Genomic DNA, 19,041 nt, shown 5'->3' on the forward strand with positions numbered 1-19,041 from the left:
GGGGTGGAAGGTGCCTGAACCTCAGAATGTCCTGAGGGCAGGGAGGGGGGTTTCGGTAATGGGCCACAATAATCAACCTCATTGTATTTCGACAAAATTAAATTAAGGAAAAAAAAAAAAAAGAATGTCCTGAGGGCAGTTGGTAGCAACAGTGATGACAGTGACGTGTATTCATGGTGCTTTAACTTTCACCTTTCCGAGGCACTTGTGTGGTGGGTGCTCTTAGCTCCATTTTGCAGAAGAGAAACTAGTCTCGAGTCACATGGCATGCCCAGGGTCCTATGGTGAAGAAGCGAGTGGTGCAGCTGGGACTCGGACTCTGGTTTTCAGATTCCAAGTCCGTGGTATTTCCTCTCTCCACAGCTGCTGGGCCTTTCCCCCAACACCTGGCCCTGACAGTGTAACTCATATTGAATTGGTTTGGTTTGTTGGCATTAACCCACCACCAGCACAAGACTCTTTTAAAGGGAGAATAGGAAGCAGCTGTTGCTTCTTGGAAGGAGAGAATGTGGAGGATCCTGTCAGAGCCGTGCCCACACCAGGTACCCTGGGAGCTCCACAGTGAGACCCTCCTCACACCTTTCTGGGCTAGGCCCAGTGGGCAGGAGGAGACACACTGCTGAAGGCTCTGCGGGTCTAGGGCAGAGACTCTGGGGTCCACACTCCTGGAAGTGAGGAGCCTGCTCCTAGCCTGGGCTCAGCCTCTCTTCCCCTCCCCAGGTTAGGGCAGCCAAGGCCAGAGAGGGGAGCGCAGTGGAAGCTTTTTCTCTTCTGCCTGTTGAGGCTTAAAACGGGTCCTTGGGGTCCTTAAAGCATGCAGGACCGATGTTCCCCGTGTGAAAGGAGCCAGTAGTGAGACTCCAATCTAGAATTGGGTCCTCTCCTGGGCTTTGTTCTGAACATAGGAGATGCCTGGGGGTGGGGTGGGGGACTGGGACCCAGGACTGGGGATTTGCAGCCACCTGAACTATCTAGGATTTGGTGGGCAGTCTCTTATTGTCCCATTCTGTCACCAACCCCCCCAGCACTTCAGTGCCTGTCTTACCTCTGTCCCCAGGACTTCATTGATTTTTAAAGTACGATGAGGCAAAGACCTGTCCCCTTACTGGAGTGTTGAACCAGTGGTATAATCCAAGGCCCAGACCTGAGGACCAGCAGCACTGTGACTGCTTTGTTCTTTGACCTGTGGCCCTGCATGACGAGCTCCTCTCTGTCCCCCAAAGGCCACGTTTATTGTTCACTCACTAGCTCTCCACCAGCTCACCCCTGCAGGCAGTGTCTCCTAGCCCAGTCCAGAAAAGGCAGAAGGCAGGGCCTGGCTGCCTAGGTTTTTCTTTTCATCTCCCCACCACACATATAAGGCTTTTTGGGGGTTTTTTGTTTGTTTTGTTTTGTTTGAGGCTGGCTAGTGTGGGGATCTGAACCCTTGATCTTCAAGCCTTTTTGAACTTTAAGATTGCCGCCACTTTCCCACACCCCTTCCCATCTGTAAAGTTAAGGGACTGCCTGAGCTCAACTTAACCTGATTTCAGTCTCCTTATACGAAACCCTATTAGAACAGAATTTCCTAAATTCACCTAGACATGAGAGTCACCTGGAATGCTTGTTAAACATACAGATGTCTGGGCCGACCTCGGACCTGCTGGTTTGGGACCTAGGAGTGTGCATACTTAACAAACATCCCTCATGGTTCTTAAGATGAGGCCAACTGGAACCCACTTCACCAAGAGAAAACTAGGGTGTTACTGTAAGAGAGGGCAGGACTTCAGTGAAGTCACACTGGGTCAGGGTCTTGTCAAGATCTGCACAATAAATACTTTGGAAAAGTGCAGCAGCTTTGAGCCAAATAATAAGAGGGTTTTTAGCTCTCAAGAGTGGCAGTACCTGTGGTTGGCATTAAATTCAAATCTAGATAACTGCATGAAATGGAAACCCAAGAACAGGATGTAAACAGCCAAAGAACTTTCAGAAACACGACTTGTCAGACCCCGGCATAGATTCATCTCTCTTTTGGAGATTTCTGTCAGCCAGAACTGCAGGGGTTGGTGGACAAACCACAAAGCCAGTTTATTAGGTTCAGTGATTAAAAGAAGCACTGGCCCTGATACTGAAATCTCAGGGGTTGACACAGAGGTGGCTACATCAGGGCCTCTGTGTTCATTTTAAAAGACAGCTCCTAGAAGGCAGAAGTCCTGTTCTTATTTCAAAGTTCCTAGGTGGTATTTCCATACAACACCTTTGTGTAAGTTAAAAAAAGGTACTCTTCACACCTTTGATTTCTATTTATCAGAAGTTGTTTTAATGTAAGTTTTGCTAAAATAAGATAACTGGATACCTGCCAGAAAATTATAATAAATATAGAAACCCATGAAGTTGGTGATATGAATGGGAGCCCCTTAAGTGTGGAGCCTCATGCTGTCCAAGTGTGCACAGCAGCCTGCATCACTATAGTTCCCAAGCATGAATAAAATTCCCCTTCTGTTTTGATCTTAAAAGAAAGCCCATTTTTTCATGACAGATATATGGTCCATGCTTAGCTGATTTATGGAAGGACTCTGTACAAATCCAAGGGGGAAAGCCAGCAAAAAACTCTCCTTGAACATCCCTGATGGCCCAGTTTACTCTATTTCACTGGAATAAGAGTAGTAGCGACTATTTTTTGAGTGTTTACTATATGGCAAGCACCCATAGGTGTCTTACATGATTAACTCTAATTTTTACAGCAACTCAGTGGGGCTGTAATCTCCATGAGGAAAGGGATTTTAAAAAACATTTTATTTATGATGTACATTCAGAAAAATGCACATATAAGTGTGCAGCTTGGACTGGAGTTTGGGATTTGACATCCATCCTCTAAAAAATGAATTTCTACCTGTTTTGAACCAAAGCAAAACAGCCAGGATGTCTCACATTTGTAGGTACTATATTTAATTCATGATTCCAGCACTTTTCTTTTTGGCTGGGGGGTTAGCGGGGGCAGCTGGCCAGTACGGGGATCAGAACCCACCACCTTGGTGGTGTAAGGCTGTGCTCTAAAACTGCACTAACTGGCCTGTTCTTTTTTCCCCTTTCCCCTCCCCCCCACAATTCCAGGATTTTAATGTGCACTGAAATAGGGTTGCTTTCGAGTTTGGCCACTTACAGCTGCCTTCCCAAGGTGAAGTCTTTTTGCAAACGTCACACATTTGGGGATGAAGAATTTAGTCTTTTCAGCCAATACCAAATAATGTGTTCATTACTCACTTATTCTTATTTTCAATTAAGTCAAGCTATAAGTTGATTTCTTCCATGGCCCACAGCCTCAGATTTGGGTTATCTAAAATTTACAGAGACTAAGGCAGTTTCAGTATATTTCAGTGGGCAGAGGACATGGACAATTTAGAGATGTGGGATGCCAATTATTTGGTAAGTTTGGGTACAAATTAAAGAAAATTAAAACAATTCAAGGGGCTGGCTGGTTAGCTCAGTTGGTTAAACTGAGTGTGCTGCTGATAACACCAAAGACATAGGTTGAATCCGGCCAGCCTTCAAAAAAAAAGATTCGATGAAATTTTCTACCTAATGAATAACATCTTCATGTAGAGAAGAGTTGAAACATACATTTGTTTTTGGTGGCAGCATCAATAAATAGAAAATTTTCATTTAGAAAAAGATTTGATCATAATCATCTAGGTGTTCACTCTTGAAAAATTGTAGCAGCATTTTATTTTGGGGGGAGGTTAAAACAACAGAAATCTATTCTCTCACCATTGTGAAGTCTAGAATCTGACACTGAGGTAGTTGTGGGCAATCCTTGATATTCTTGCACTGCAGCCGCCTAACTCCAGTCTCTGCATGTGTCATCCCACGGCCTTCTTCCCTCTCTATGTCTGAGGTGTTCTCCTCTCTTGTCTCTGTAACAGCATGCTAGATGTCCAGAAAGTGGGGATTAGGGACCGGCTGGTTAGTTCATTTGGTTAGAGTACAGCCTTGTAACACCAAGGTCATAAGTTTGGATCCCCAAATTGGCCATCTGCCAAAAAAAAAGAGAATAGGTCAAGGGTTGGTTAGAGTGCGGTGTTAACACCAAGGTCAAGGGTTTGGATCCATACCAGCCTGCCGCCAAAAAACAAAACCCAAAAAACTATATGCAACATACCCATTCAATGTAGCCATTAATTTTTTTCTTTCTCATATTTAAAGCTTTTATCAATGTACCCGTGAAGAAGGCTAAGCAATTTATGGTCAAAAGAAGAAAATATCCTTTTGGTAGTTAAAAGTAAAAAATAAAATCACTGGAATATCTTAAACCCTTAAAAAAAAAAAAGGTATCAGAAAGAAAAGAGTCCATGAAATTTCATGTGCACTGTGATCTTGACATTTTAAAAAATGCCTCTGGATGAGAAATACATATTTATTGATTTAGGAACAAAAATGTTGTCTTTGAAATGGAAAGTACATTTAGATCCAATAATTTTTTTAATCCAAATTTACTACCAGTATTCATATTATTTTTTAAAATTATACTATGTTTTGTGGGTAAAATTTTATGTTTCTCAAAAATCTTTAGTATCATCTCCATACTGGCCAGCTGCCCCCCCAAAAAAACATTCTTAAGAATCAATAGTTAAATAAAAACCAAATATTTCAATCAATTTCCATGTAAGAATGAAGAGTGTGGCCTTTAAACCTCTAAATACAATACTTTTTTTGTTTGTTTTGTATTTGGCAGCAGCCGGTACAGGGGTTGAACCCTGGACCTTGCCGTTATCAGTACCATGCTCTAACCGACTGAGCTAACTGGCCAGTCCTGATTTAGGATAAAATAAATATCAAGTTTGCTTTAAGTAAAAAATGGCATTTTTCTACCCAAGGAAGGAACTACCTTTCTTGGAGATGCCTCATACGTAGAAAAGAAAAAAGAAAAGCTGACTCCATAGAGAGAGGTGGTTACATATTAATGGCTTGCTGCAAGGACACAGCACGATAGCACACAGATTTCTGCCCACAACTGAAAGGATAATTCTTTTAACATGTTTTTTTTTTTTTGTTTTTTTTTTTAAGTCCAGGTGTTGCAGAGTGAATTTCCCCAAGAATATTCTGATAAAAGGATGAGTCTGGGTCGATTTGCAATTCTTCAATACAGTGCCTCTGTAAGTCTGTTGCCACACCTGTCTGCAGGGTCAGTGTGAGCACCAGGCCCCATGACTTGGGCATAGATAGACAGGCCCATGTGAGGCAGTCCATGAGCTAAAAATAAAAATTAAGAATGATTACATCATCTTTGGGGTTCCTCCAGCTCTGAGATTCTATAGACAATAAAAGAGGAGGGGAGGCTCCTTTGTTCTAAATTCCATGACTCCTTCTTTCTGAAGCCAGAACAAAGACAGGTGGTGAAGGCTGTTCTCCACGTCTTGTGCTTTGCTGGGTGGCATCTTCCTGAATCCACATCAGTCCAGAGTCTTATCATGCCACAGAAGTCTGGGAAACTGCTCTGGGGAGGAAAGGTGGATGTACACTAACCAAACCAAGTGACCAATTTATGAAGTGACAATGAGCAATATAAGGGCAAGGGCACCAAGAACGTCCACCCCTGACCCTGGACTTTCCTCCCAGTGGGCACCTCTTTAGAAGGGTGCTTGGTGGGCCAGGAATTGGAAGGAAGGACCAGACTTGGGAGGCTCAGGGAAAAGCCTGATGCCTCCTGCACAGGAGTGAGGCGCACCTTTTGCCCCTGGACTTGGACGGACAGAGCAACATTATCCCCAGAGACTCCCCATGTCCTTCCTTCCGCGACTGACTAGGACTCCCTTCAGCTGAGTGTTCCTTCTTTAGATATGCTGATCTCTTCTTTCCTGCCTGGGGACAGTCCAGTCCTTCCCGCCTGGGCACTCAGCTCTACGTGGATTTTGAAGTGTTCTTCCCTTTTCTTCCAATTTGGGTGGGGATGGAGTGGACAATCTCACTGCTACCCCCTCTCCCGGCCCCACCCGGGTCCTCCTGGCGACCCGTGTTAAGTGGACAGAGGGCTTGGAGGGTCAAAGTGTCCTCCTCCGCCTTGAGATTGCACAGGGGGCTGGGTCCTCAGGCCGCCAAGAAGGGCCCAGTCCAGGAACGCGAAGCAGCGCTCTCCGGGCGGCTGGAGCAGCTGCGGGCGCCAGGCCAAGAGCCCAGCAGGGACGTGTCTCTGCGCTCACCTGCCATTGGCCAGGTGGGGCCAACCGCCCGCTGGTAGCAGCCGCGCTGCAAGTGCGGAGCCGGTGGCTGCAGAGCCAGGCGCGGCGCAGGGTGGACGACAGCGTGTATCAGACCTGCTCCCTGGGGGTGGCGGCCCAAGGGCTCCTGGACAAGTACGCCCGCCGACGGGAAGGCAGCGGCTTGTGGCAGCTCTACATCGGGGACACCCGCAGCCGCACATAGAGTACAAGGCGTGGCTGCTTGGGCTGCTGGCGGGTGCTTGACATAGCCTGTGGCACCGGGTGAGCTCGGAGGAGGGCCAGGGAGATGGAAATGCTGGATTGGATTTATTATATGCAAGCTGCTTAGTAAAGGGTGTATTTTCCAGATCCCCTTAAAATTAAAAGTAAGGGGGTCTGGCACACTCCCTTTACTAAAGCATTAAGAATTGCGTTGGTGAGGGCCACCAGCATCCTTCACCTGCTTGATAACTGTCCTCTGTAGACTAGAGATGCTGGTGGGGAATGCTGGATGAATCCATGGAACTGGATTCCCTGATCTCAATGAGAATAATGGCATCCCAGGGGTACCTGGTGGCGTAAAGGCCAAGTGGTGGTGCTTCACAATCAAAAGCAAGGTAGTACAATAGCCTTTAATAAAGCACAGGGAGAGAATAGTCATTGGGTGGACAAGAATAGTCACTGGGGACAAGGGTCAGCCTCTTTCCCCGTCTTCCCTCCCCCCCCCCCCCCCCCCCCCCCGGGGCTTTTTCGGGGGCCCTTTTTAAAAAGGGCCCCCGAAAAAGCCCCGGGGGCAAGGGGCCCCCCCTTTCCCCCTCTCCCCCCCCCCCCCAGGGCTTGTTCAGTGGACCTATGTATAGAGTGGCCATGGTGGCAGGGATGGAAGCTGTGCTTTGATTCAATAACACAGTCAAAGCATCCCTTCCCTTCCCCCTTCCTTTCTCTTTCCCCTTCCCTACCTTTTCTTTCCCCTTCCCTCCCTTTTCCTTCCCCCTTCCCTTCCCTTCCTTTCTTCTTGGCTCCAATATCACCTTCTAAAGCACTTTTCCTGACCCCCCACCCCTCCTAGAATGATCCCCTTCTTTTCCAGGACCCCACTCTGCGTCCACGTACACACACTCGAGCACACAGGCGTGTGCTCAGACCCAGCATCTCTTACACTCTGAGTCCCCTTCCTGTCTGTCTCCCCCCTTCACTGCTGAGAGCCAATTCCCAATTCCTGACATAAAACAGAGACCAATGATGGATTGAATGAAAGGATGAATGAACATTTTAAGGCCTGCATAATATTTTATCATGTCGATGCACCATAGTTTATTTAGCTATTTCTTTAGCATAAAACATTTAGGTGACTTTTATTTTATTGTAAATAACATGGTAAGATTTTCATTGGATAAGTGGAAAGTGCCCCGATCAGTATTTCTGGAAAAACTTCTGACATCTCAGTACACACAGGCTGGCCCCGACTCACCCCTCTGGTTAGTCTTCTAATTGACTATGTCAGATTTACAACTGATAGTTATTTGGTCCTATCAGCGGTCTTCTCTAATATGCAGTTACTTTTCCTGTACGTTCTTTTTCACATCCTATCCTTTTCACATCCTCATAGCTTAACAGCTTCTACCTGCACATATGACAAAAGGGACGGAGGGGATGAGGCAGAGTGCGGGGCTGCCCCGCGCCGAGCTCTCAGGCGGGCGCTCACACTCGATTTAATTCTCCCAGCGACCTTCCGGGAGATCCTCGGGGAGCGACAGGCCCGTGGGCGCTTCTCTGCAGCCACCTCCCGCGGTGCCGCTTGCACGCTCCAGTGTCTTCAGCTGTGTGACTGAGTTTTTCTGAGCCGCGGTCTCTCAGCTGTAAACCGGGGATGACAGCACTTGACCGGGTGGCTGTGAGCAGTAAAGGCGGCGTCTGTGCACGAGCCCGGGCCTCAGCAGCGGGACAGCGGCAGGCTCCGTCCCAGGGGAAGAGGCGTCCCCAGGCACGGCGTCTTCAGGACCAGCAGGGCTGTGGGATCGGGGGAGCCTCCAGGGCTCCTGGAAGGAGGGAACCCACGGGAGGAGGAGGCAAGGAGAGCTTCCAGGCTGACCCGGGGCCCGGGAGGCTGCCGCCGAGGGCGGCGGCGGGCACAGGGCGGGGTAGGAGTCTCCTGCCCTGAAACCTGAAAGCGGGGCGGGAGGAGGCTCTTCCCCCTCCGGGCTGGAGGGCGGCAGAGTCGTTAGGAACACCTGGCCCCCTCCCCTCCGGGCGGGAACCCGCCACCGCTGCCCGCACCTGGGCGCCGCTGCGCCGGGGGACACATGGAGCCCGCGGCTTCCCGCAGCCGTGGCCGCTGGGGTCCCTCAGGACGGTCAGGAGGGTGCAATCACCATGATTATTAAAACAACCATCCAGAGGTAACGGCTGAGGCTGGCACCAGCATGAAGAAGCCGAGGAGCCAGGAAGAAATAAACCAGCCTGTATAACAGAATTAACATGTCATAAGAAACGTTTCGCAAACATTGGAGTCAGGGAGGATTATTCAATAAATAATCCCGGGGTAATTGATTATCTCTTTGGAAAAATAATAATTAAGATGCACGTCTTCTACCATACACCAAAATTAATTCCTGGTAGCGTTAATGTGGGGAGGAGATGGGATTAAATCACACAGCGCAAGACGACGATAAAAGACATAAATCAGTTCTCTAGAGGGGGCAGGACTTTGTATGCTTAAAAGGGATGAGTAAATTCTAGTAGGAAAGATCGGTTGTTGGTTCATACAAAACAAAACTATGGGGTAAAAAAAAAAATGAACAAGTAGTCAATAGGGCTGGCCCAGGTTAGCTCAGTCGGTTAGAAGGCGGAGTCGTAACACCAAGGTCAAGGGTTCAGATCCCCCTACCGGCCAGCCAACCCCCTTTTGGGGGGTTAATTTATTTATAAATAAATATACCAACCCTTTGTATTTGAGAAAAGTCTCCAGCAATTGCAGTATACAAAGGGTCGTATCTTTAATATGTGAAAGCTTCAATAAAATTAGTAAGACAGACTACAAGAGAGCAATATACAGTGTGGCGAAGGAAACGTCTAAATAGAGAAATGTAATCACAAAAATGAGGTACCATTTTTATTTTTGACTGATTAAACTAGGACTTTAAAGGAATGCCAAATGCTGGTGGGGGTGAAGTGAGCCTTTCATACATTTTGGTGGAACATAGTTTAGTATAAAAGATATGTATCAGAGAACATTAAAATACAAAGGCCTTAGATACTCAACATCTAAATAATCATTAGGGAAATGAAAATCAAAACCACAATGGAATATCACTTCATACACATTAGGATGCCCAATATAAAAAAAAAAAAAAAAGTCACATGCATTGGTGAGGTTGTGGAGAAATTGGAGCCCTTGTGCACTGCTGGTAGGAATGTAAAATGGTGCAGCTGCTGTGGAAAACTGTATGGTGCTTCCTCAAAAAATTAGAAAGGAAATTACCATATGATCCAGCAATTCCTCTTCTGGGTATATCCACAAAAGAATTGAAAGCAAGATCTCAAAGAGATATCTGTACATTCATGTTTATAACAGCATTATTCACAGTAGCTAAAATGTGGAGGAAGAAAAAATAAAACAAAACAAAAAAAAAAAAAGTTAGGCTATTCTAAAAAAAACCATGGAGGAAGCAACCCAATTGTCCGTTGAAGGATGAATAGATCAGCCAAATGTGGTGTATACAATGGGATTTTTTTTTTCTTTTGGAAGCTGGTTGGTATGGGAAGGTATGGGGATCTGAACCCCTGACCTTGATGTTAGAACACCTTGCTGTAACCAACTGAGCTAACTGTCACCTCTCCCAGGGTAACAGAGATGAAAAGGATTACTCAAAGCCCTTTTCTTCAGAGCAGTGAGGGGCCCAAAAAGGTTAATCTCAGGAGCAATTCCTTCATGAGAGAAGGATTCTGAGGAGTAATCCCAAATCAAGTTTTCTCTCAGTTTTTATTGTCCAGGCAAGAAAGTTACAGAAAAGAACACAGGTGATTAATCAGTCACAGCAGGAGTCAAAAAAACTAAGCTATGTGAAGTACAAAAAGAAACAATGAGATAATTGTCATGGCAATGCTTAGTTCCCTAAGAAACTCAAAGAAACAGCAGAAGAGGAGATGAGGAACATCCCCCAACCATTAACTTTGAAGCCTTTAGCTCACATACTTTCCCATCATTAGGTTTAGCTGCACCAAGTATGATTGCCCTTAGAGCAAGCACTTTTGCTGTGTTACAATTTTTTTATCTACCACAGAGACTTTAGTCCTGTGAAAGTTTTCTGTTTTTTCCCAAACTTAGCATTTCTATGTGTACTAAAAAGTTAGGCTATTCCTTGGGCTGGCCCGGTGGCGCACTGGATAAGTGCGCCGCTTGGGAAGCGCGGCGGCGCTCCTGCCCGAGGGTTCGGATCCCACATACAGACCGGTTCCCGCTCACTGGCTGAGCGAGGCGCGGGAGCAACACCGAGGGTTGCAATCCCGTTGCCGGTCCCCGGTCCGGTACGGGGGCAACACTGAGGGTTGCAATCGGTTGCCGGACACGGAAAAAGACAAAAGACAAAAAAAAAAAAGTTAGGCTATTCCTTAAACTACAGGGCTTTGAATCTGCTAAAAACTAAGGGCTGTGACCCTACTAACCTAAAGGTTAAGGCCCTGTGAAATACATATGTTTTATTAATGTTAGTATCCTCCACAGCTAACCAGCCAACCTACAATGGGATATTATTCAGCCTTAAAAAGGAAGTAAATTCAGACACATGTTACATACAACATGGATGAATCTTGAGGACATTATGCTGGGTGAAATAAGCCAGTCACAAAAAAGATAAATACTGTATGACTCCATTTTAATGAGGAAGTCAAATTTATGGATTCATAAGGTAGAATGGTGGTTGCCAGGGGCTGTGGGGAGGGGGAGTTAGTGTTTAATGGGTACAGACTTTCACTTTTGCAAGATGAAAAGAGTTCTGGAGATGGATGGTTGTACAACAATGTAATGTACTTAATGCCACTGAAATGTACACTTAAAAATGGTTAAGATGGTAAATTTTATGTTAAGTGTATTTTACTAAAATTAAAACTTTGAAAAGTTGAACAAAAGACAACAAAAAAAATTACAAAGGTCTTTAAGATGATAATTTTAAGAAAATAAGTGTAAATTTGGAAAAGACTTTATGAACAAAGATATCCATTGCTTCAAACTGGAAAACACAAATGCCTAACGATAAAGGAATGGCTAAATAAAGTATAGTACATCTATAGTTTTATTTTTTAATAATGTTTATTTTCCTTAGTTTTAAAACAATACAAGTTCATTGTAGAAAATATGATAAACAATTACAAACCTAGAAATAAAAACTATCCAAAATCCTAACATGTAGAAAGATAATCATTGTTAACATTTGGTCTGCTTCCTTTCAGGAATATTTATATATGAGGGTACTTAAAAAGGTTCATGGAAAAATAAAATTAAAGGATAATACAAATCTTTCAATAAACTTTTTGAAGACCCATCATATTTCTTGTACAAAATTGGGTATATATTTTCTATTTAGATTTTTATCCTGTTTGCTTAAACTTTCTGTTGTATATAACAATCCATATACATGTAAAGAGAACATTTATTGACTTTTTACTATGTATAAAGAACTGTGCTAACCCCTTTTCATGAATTATCTTATTTAAATGTCATAGAGGCTGGTTGGTTAAAGCATGGTGTTACAACACAAAGATCAAGGGTTCAGATCCCCCTACCAGCCAGTCACACACACACACACAAAATCTGAGACACTTTTAAGATATTATCATCCCCATTTACAGATGAGGAAATTGAGGACTAAGGAAGTAAGTAATTTGCTGAAAGTCACATAACTACTAAATGATGTGTAGTCCCTGACTACAGGATTGAAATGTTCTGGCTTCACAACCCTTGCTCTGAACCAAAGTATTCTACATCCCATGGCATTAAACGTTCTTTGAAAGCATGATTTTAAAAGCTGCTGCATAATATCCACTAATATAAATACATCAAACCTTAACTCATTTAACCCTTCCCCTATCACTGAACAACTAGTTTGTTTCAATGTCGTGCTTTTTATTTTTGTTTATTTTTTGACTGCTGGCCGGTATGGGGATCCAAACCCTTGACCTTGGTGTTATAGTGCCACACTCTAACCAGCTGAGCTAACTGGCCAGCCCCCAAAATATAATACTTTAAAGGGTATATACCTTCATTAGGTAAAAAAGTTACTCTTCATTAGTGTATATTCCTGGATGTGAAATTTTAAGGTCAAAATAGCTAAAATGTAATGGAGTCACTGAAAATATTTATAAGTTTATAACTTTTTATTTAAAAGTTTATTTTAAAAAGTGGGTTTGTAAAAACCTGGCAAGAAGTATTCTGGGCATCTTTTTGCCTATAATTAGGCAAGCCATCAGGAAACAGTTCAGACCCTGACTCTGCCACCTGCTAGCTGTGTGGCTTGTGGTTCGCTCAATCTCTCTGAGCCTCATTTGCCTTACCTGAAAAATGAAACTCACAATGGTTGGGTGGGTCAAATGAGCACTAGCTCCTGACACATCACCTGGTGCTCTGTGTCCCGTGGATGGTAGTTGACCTCTAGTGGGCCTATGACTGGGAAAGGGCTTTGCAGACTATCAAGTGCTTTTTAGATGGGAAGGAGAATAGGCATCCAGCTCCAAGTACTGGAGTGGCAGCCTGAGTTCCCTGCCTCTTGAGAGAGGACAGGGTTTGGGGGCAGGGTAGGGGTGGGAGGGGCCCCTCATTTGGGGGAATGGCTCCGTGGTAGAGCAGCTGAGGGGCAGCTGGGTTTGTGGCCTGGGAGGCAGGCTTGTGGGTGGGTGCCTCCTTCCCCAGCCCACACCTCAGGTCTGCAGCTGGGTCCTGCCTCCTTTTGGGTGGGCTGTGGCTGGGACATGGCTGCTGCTTCTCCTTGCCCTTGGGTGTCCAGCCCTGCCTACAGATGAGCCCCCTCTTTGCATCCCTTACTGTCCCCCATTAGTCTTTCAAAGGCTATCTCCACACTCTGGACTGCTCTAGGTTTGGGTGGGATGCAAGGAGGCAGGACAAGAGCCATTTATGGGCCCTGGGGAAGGGTCTTACCAGAAGCCCATTGTCCCCTTTCCATTGTACTCTATCTCCCAACCCTCAAGTCCTCCCACCCTGGGTTCCCTATTGTTGGTAGGGAAGGCAGTGCCTCTTGGAGGTATAGAGAAATGAAAGAAAACTGGATGGGCATCCATAGAAGCTGGGGGTTAGGGTAGCCAGCGCTGTGTTATGTGACATGGAGTGAGGTGACATGGGCAACATTGTGAAGTCCTGTCCTATCCTTCCTGCCCTTAGGGTGCCTTATTCCAACAGGGCTCAGGGTGTCTCAAGTGCACTCCCAGCTCTGCATTATCAATGGGATCAGGAGAGTTCCCACCGCCTTGGTGACATCCCAGAGTATTTGCCCCCAGCCCTTCAAAGATCAAGGCTGGAGCCAAAGGACTCAGGTCTTGAGAGTAGAATCCCAGCTTCATCTAAAAACATGTGCTGCTGGCACTTAGCTCAATTGGTTAGAGCACAGCCTTATAACACCAAGGTCATGGGTTTGGATTCCCATACTGGCAAGCTGCCAAGAAGTAAGATAATAAAGCTTAAAAAAAAAAAAAAAAAAGCTTGTGCATGTTTGCGTGTGTGTGGTGCTTGTGCATGTTTGCGTGTGTTGGGGAATAAAATAAAATGAAGGCGAGTAAGGTACTTGTTATTACTAGCAAGACTTGAGGATTAGTTCCCGTTAGAGCTTGTTGTATATAGGACCCTGGCACCTCCTCTCTCTCTTGCTTCCTCGCACCATGTGATCTTCCTGTACCTGCCGCCGGCTGCCTACCGCTTTTCTGCCAAGAGTAGAAGCAGCCTGAGGCCTGTGCCACCATGCAGCTGTCCCAGAATCGTAAGCCAAATAAACCTCTCTTCTTCATAAATTACCCAGTCTCAGGTAATTCTGTTATAGCAACATAAAATGGACTAAAACAGAAAGGATGGATGAATATATGGGCAAATGAAAGGATGGATGGATGGAGGGAAGACAGGGTGGTTAGCTGGGTAGATGCAAGGAGGAAGGGATGGATGAGTGGGTAGAAGGATAGGTAGATGGATGGTGACAGTGGAAGGCTAGATGGAAAGAGAGAAACCAGAGCCATATCCTACAATGAGATGCTGGCCTGGGAGGGCACACTCTTGACTAGCCCCTACAGGCACAAGCTCTCTTGCAGGTGTGGACGGCCGCCCTTCCCTTCTCTGGCCCCACTAATCACGCTGCTGGTATATGAGAAGCAGCAGACACTGGTGGTCTGCTTGATCCTCAATGTTGCACCCCCTGGCTTTGACAGCCACATCTGGTTCTCAGCTGGCAATGGCAATGCACTGGATGCCTTCACCTATGGCCCTTACCCAGCAACTGGACTAGCTTGGCCCAGCTCTCCCTGACCTCTGAGGAGCTGGCAACCTGGGAGCCCTTGATCTGCCACACTGGGCCTGGGGTTGGGGGCCACAGCTGGAGAATACAGTCCCTACAGCTGTCAGGTGGGGATGGAGCCTGGGCCCCTGTGCATGCTCCCTGTCCCTTTCCGCACACCCTGGAACCAGGCTGTGGCAGGAGGGAGGGTTGGTTCCAGGCCATGAGGGTATGAAGTGTATCCAAGAGCAGGCTATCCAGGTGCAGTGATGCCTAGGCTCAGGGCAGAGTGGTCTTAGGGCCATGAATCCTGGGATTTGCAACCGTGATATCTGGTTCAAATCCAGGCTCTGCCACATGACTTCCAAGAGATAAAAATGCTTCCTCCTTCCTAGGGTTGATTATATATATATATGTATGTATATAAAATAATATATAAATAAAATATTTATATTTACACATATCAATAAAAATACATTTATATATTTATACATATTAATATATTGATATATCACCCTATATATATGAAACCCTATGAAACCCTATAAGGACCAAATAATAAATAATAAATCGCTATCACTTATTGAGTGTTTACTTTGTGCCAGGCATTGTTCCAAACACTTTATATTTATAAGGTAGGTCATATTATCCCCACAATTACAGGCACAGGGAGGTTGTTAACGTTCAGTCAGCTGTTACTTATTATTTCTGAACAGATGATTTACTTCCTGTTTCTGGATTAACTCAGTTTTTTCATCTTCCAAATGGGGATGTTTGCTGAATAAATGCCCAGCCTTCCAAGGAATGCTGCTAAGAGGATCTGTTTCTTGTCTGGAAGTGCTGAGGCACCTGAGCCTCCCTGGGGGCATGCAGCAGGGAATGGTGGAGAGTGAGGGAGATCAGGGCTCCTCAGAGGACTTACAGCAAATGAGCTCAGGGTTTCTAACGTCTGGCTCACTTGTCCATTTATCCAACGTGCCCTGAAAGCCACCCTGTGCCAGTGCCAGGGCATAGCACTGGGATATGGGACGCAGCAGCCTGGCCCTGCTCTCCAGAGTGCGCAGCCTATCCCGAAGGACTCACTCCCTTCTCCTTGGCTGGCAAGAAATGCTTCCACAGTCAGGAGCCTCTCAGTGGTTAGTGCTTTTAAGTGGGGGTTGAGATGGGCTGGAAATAAGAGGTTAGGGACCAGGATCTTGGGCCTGAAGGGTGGGGCATTCAGCTGTGACCTGATGGGTCCCACCAAAGGGGTTGGCGGGTGTTTCATGAAGAGGCTGCCTTGCTAAGTTGGGGCACTGGCTAGCCTGGGCCTCAATTTACCCTAGGCTGAGATGGGGGCAGATCCTCTGACCCCAACCTAATTCCTGGACATCAGTCGAGAAACACAGGTGAGAGGGTCCTGGAAGTGCTCCTGGGCAGCCCAGGTGGATGGTCTCAGCATTAGAGCCTCTGTCAGCGGGAGACCCTCTGGGGTGGTGGAAAGAGCACTGGACCGAGTGACCTGAAGTCGGGTTCCGGTCCAGCTGCTGGTTACTCTCCTCTGCATTCACTGCTAACTCCCGCCCGGCCTACCCCGCCCGCTGATGTTGGGGAATAAAATAAAATGAAGGCGAGTAAGGTACTTGTTATTACTAGCAAGACTTGAGGTGAGACACCAGAAAGGACTTTCCCTGGAGACGAGGACGGAGGGGAGGACCAGACCCCGCTCCTCTGGTGACAGTCTCCTCTGGGTGTGGCCGAGGGCTCCTCCCGGCTCCTTAACCTTTGAGTCAGGGAGTCACCTTGATCTAAAACTGAAACTGGCCCCCAGTATGTCATAGACACTCCCTCACTAGGGACATAAACCACACCCATGTGAAGCAGAGAGAGTCCATGGCAGGAGCCCGGAGCTCTGGGAAGGAAGCAGCAGGGTGAGGGGGGACAATCCTGGGAGACTTCATGGAGTAAGTGGAAGCAGGACTCAGCTCGGGAGAGTATCTGTGCAACTGAGAAGGCTCAGGAGGTTGAGAGTCCTGGAGCTCACTACCAGCCTTCTCTACTCCCTTAATTGCAATGCTTTATTAATATTAATATAAATAATAATATTAATACTTATATGCCAGCGTATTGTACATTTATGATCTTTACTCCTCACAACAATTTTACTGGGCTGGTGTTATTAACCCTATTATATCGATGGAACAATTGAGACTCAGTATGTAAAGTGGACAAGTCAGGCATCAAAACCAACTCTGTCTGAGGACACGTCCTAGACGTGGTTCACTGTGTGGCAAAACCTTAGTCATCCTTCAAAGTGAGGTGGTCTATGTGATTTCGAGTCACAGAGACCTGAGTTCAAATCCTGACTGGGCAATGTAGCATCCATGTGTTCTGAGACCAGTTATTTGAGCGCCAAGAAATCTTTCCTGAGTTCTCTTCACCCCTACCTCCCCACAAGATTCTTTAGCATTCTTCTCCACACTTGGGCATTTCTATAGCCTGGCTACGCTTTCACTCATGTTATGAATTTGTAGGTTTTAACATTTAAGATTTTATTTATATGAAAAAATATCCAAATATCAAAATATGCAAATATCAAGAATAACATTTTCTTACATACAAATGAGTCACCTTTACTGAAAAGAATAAGATTGAGGAAAATCAGGACTATTCTGGAAAATATAGGACAAATGTTTGCAGTACCCATATGACTTGATTTTTTAAATTATGAAATAATAGGGTGGCCAGTTAGCTCAGTTGGCAAGAGTGTGATGTTATATAACACTAAGGTCAGGATTCGGATACCCATACCAGCCAGGCACTGAGAGAAAAAAAAAAAGAAATAATAACCTATATTTTAAATAGGTGAATTATATGGTATATAAATCATGTCTCTAAAAAGCTGTTAAAAACAAACAAAAATCTGCAGACCTACAGAAAAGAACTGGGACTAACACAACAAACACCCATGCATAGTTTACCCAGATTAACAGATGTTTAACATTTTGCCATGTTTGAATCAGATCTTTCTTTAAAGAAACAGAAAGTCACAGATATATTTGAAGTCCCCTTTGATCTCATTCCAAGTCCTATGTCCTTCCCTTCCTCCCCAGAGGTAACCACTCCTGAGGCTGGCACAACATGGTACAGTATTATAATTATTTGTTTATGCATCTGCTGTCTCTCTGATGGCACTGAGTTCCTTGAGGGCAGGGACAATGTCTTACTCAGTGTTGTATCCCCAGTGTCTGGCACAGAAAGGGGCTCAGATATGATAGACAGGTGGACAGAAGGAAGGACGGATAGATGAATGGACAGACATACAGGTAGAAGGTAGAAAGAATAGATGGAGGTTAGATGGATGATGAACGAAAGTGATGGGCTCAAGTCTCTACTCCTGGAGAGATATGTAGGCCTCCAACCTCATCACTGTCTGGGATAAGTCTCCCTTACTCTCCCCTCTAAAAATAGTGTTTCTGAGGTTTCTCTAATAAGGTGACTTTGGGGCTATTTTGATATTTCAGCCATGCTGCCATGACAGGAGTTTGGATGTGTTGTCTCCTCCAAAACTCATGTGGAAATTTGATCCNACAGCCGCTGTCCGGGTCAGGAGCCCAGGAGCCCAGTCTGGGAGGAGGGGACGTTCTCTACCGACCGAGCTTGGATTCCTGCCTCGAGTCTGGGAACACTTTTGTGTATCCCTTGCCTCCTCCTGCGCACGGAGCTTCCTGGGGACCGGGCTCTGCCTCCCCCTGAGGCTGAGGCTTTCCGAGGAAAAGCGCTGCGTCTGTCCCATCACACTGGGAGCAGGTCCACGGTGGTGGTCCGCCCAGGCACTGGGGCATCTGAGGTGCAGATAACTGGAAACAACTAAAGGAGAACTTATTTAAAATATTTTAATTCGTGTCTGCCCGGGAGGAGGGAATTTGGCAGAGTTAGAGGAAGCAGGGACCTGGGAAGTCTTGTGCCTGGTGTGGGAGACATTTTGTGCCTGGTGTGGGAGGAAAAGGGCTTCCTGAGAGTGAGAACCTGGGAACCGCAGGCAGAGTGGGGCTGGGGGCTGGGGAGGAAGCTGGCCCAACCTTACCTCCTTCCCCCACAGCCAGGCACTGGGCAAGGCGCCCTCTCTGTTTCCTCACCTGGACAACCTCTGTAGGCGGTCAGGATAGGGAGACGGGAACCCAGGAAGGTGGATGCTGGGCCTGAAGTCCTGTACAGACTCTCCACAAGTGAACAGGGCCAGGAAATAGCATCATGTCCAATGCCAAGATCTCGAGATGGTAATTCCAAACTTACACGTTATTACTAAATTAAGGGTCATGGTTCATTTGACAAATGTTCATTCAACATCAACTCTGAGTCAGGAATTAAAGAGGTTTGTATTTTTTTGGTTTTGTTTT

General features: G+C 45.9%; 1 pseudogene; it reads left to right on the forward strand.

Moving 5' to 3' along the window:
- Positions 1-14,358: 14,358 nt before the first annotated feature.
- Positions 14,359-15,057, forward strand: LOC103601464 (annotated as a pseudogene).
- The last annotated feature ends 3,984 nt before the right edge of the window (positions 15,058-19,041 follow it).

The sequence above is a fragment of the Galeopterus variegatus genome, unplaced genomic scaffold, assembly GCF_000696425.1.
Source record: "Galeopterus variegatus unplaced genomic scaffold, G_variegatus-3.0.2 Scaffold3742, whole genome shotgun sequence".
Classification (NCBI taxonomy): domain Eukaryota; kingdom Metazoa; phylum Chordata; class Mammalia; order Dermoptera; family Cynocephalidae; genus Galeopterus; species Galeopterus variegatus.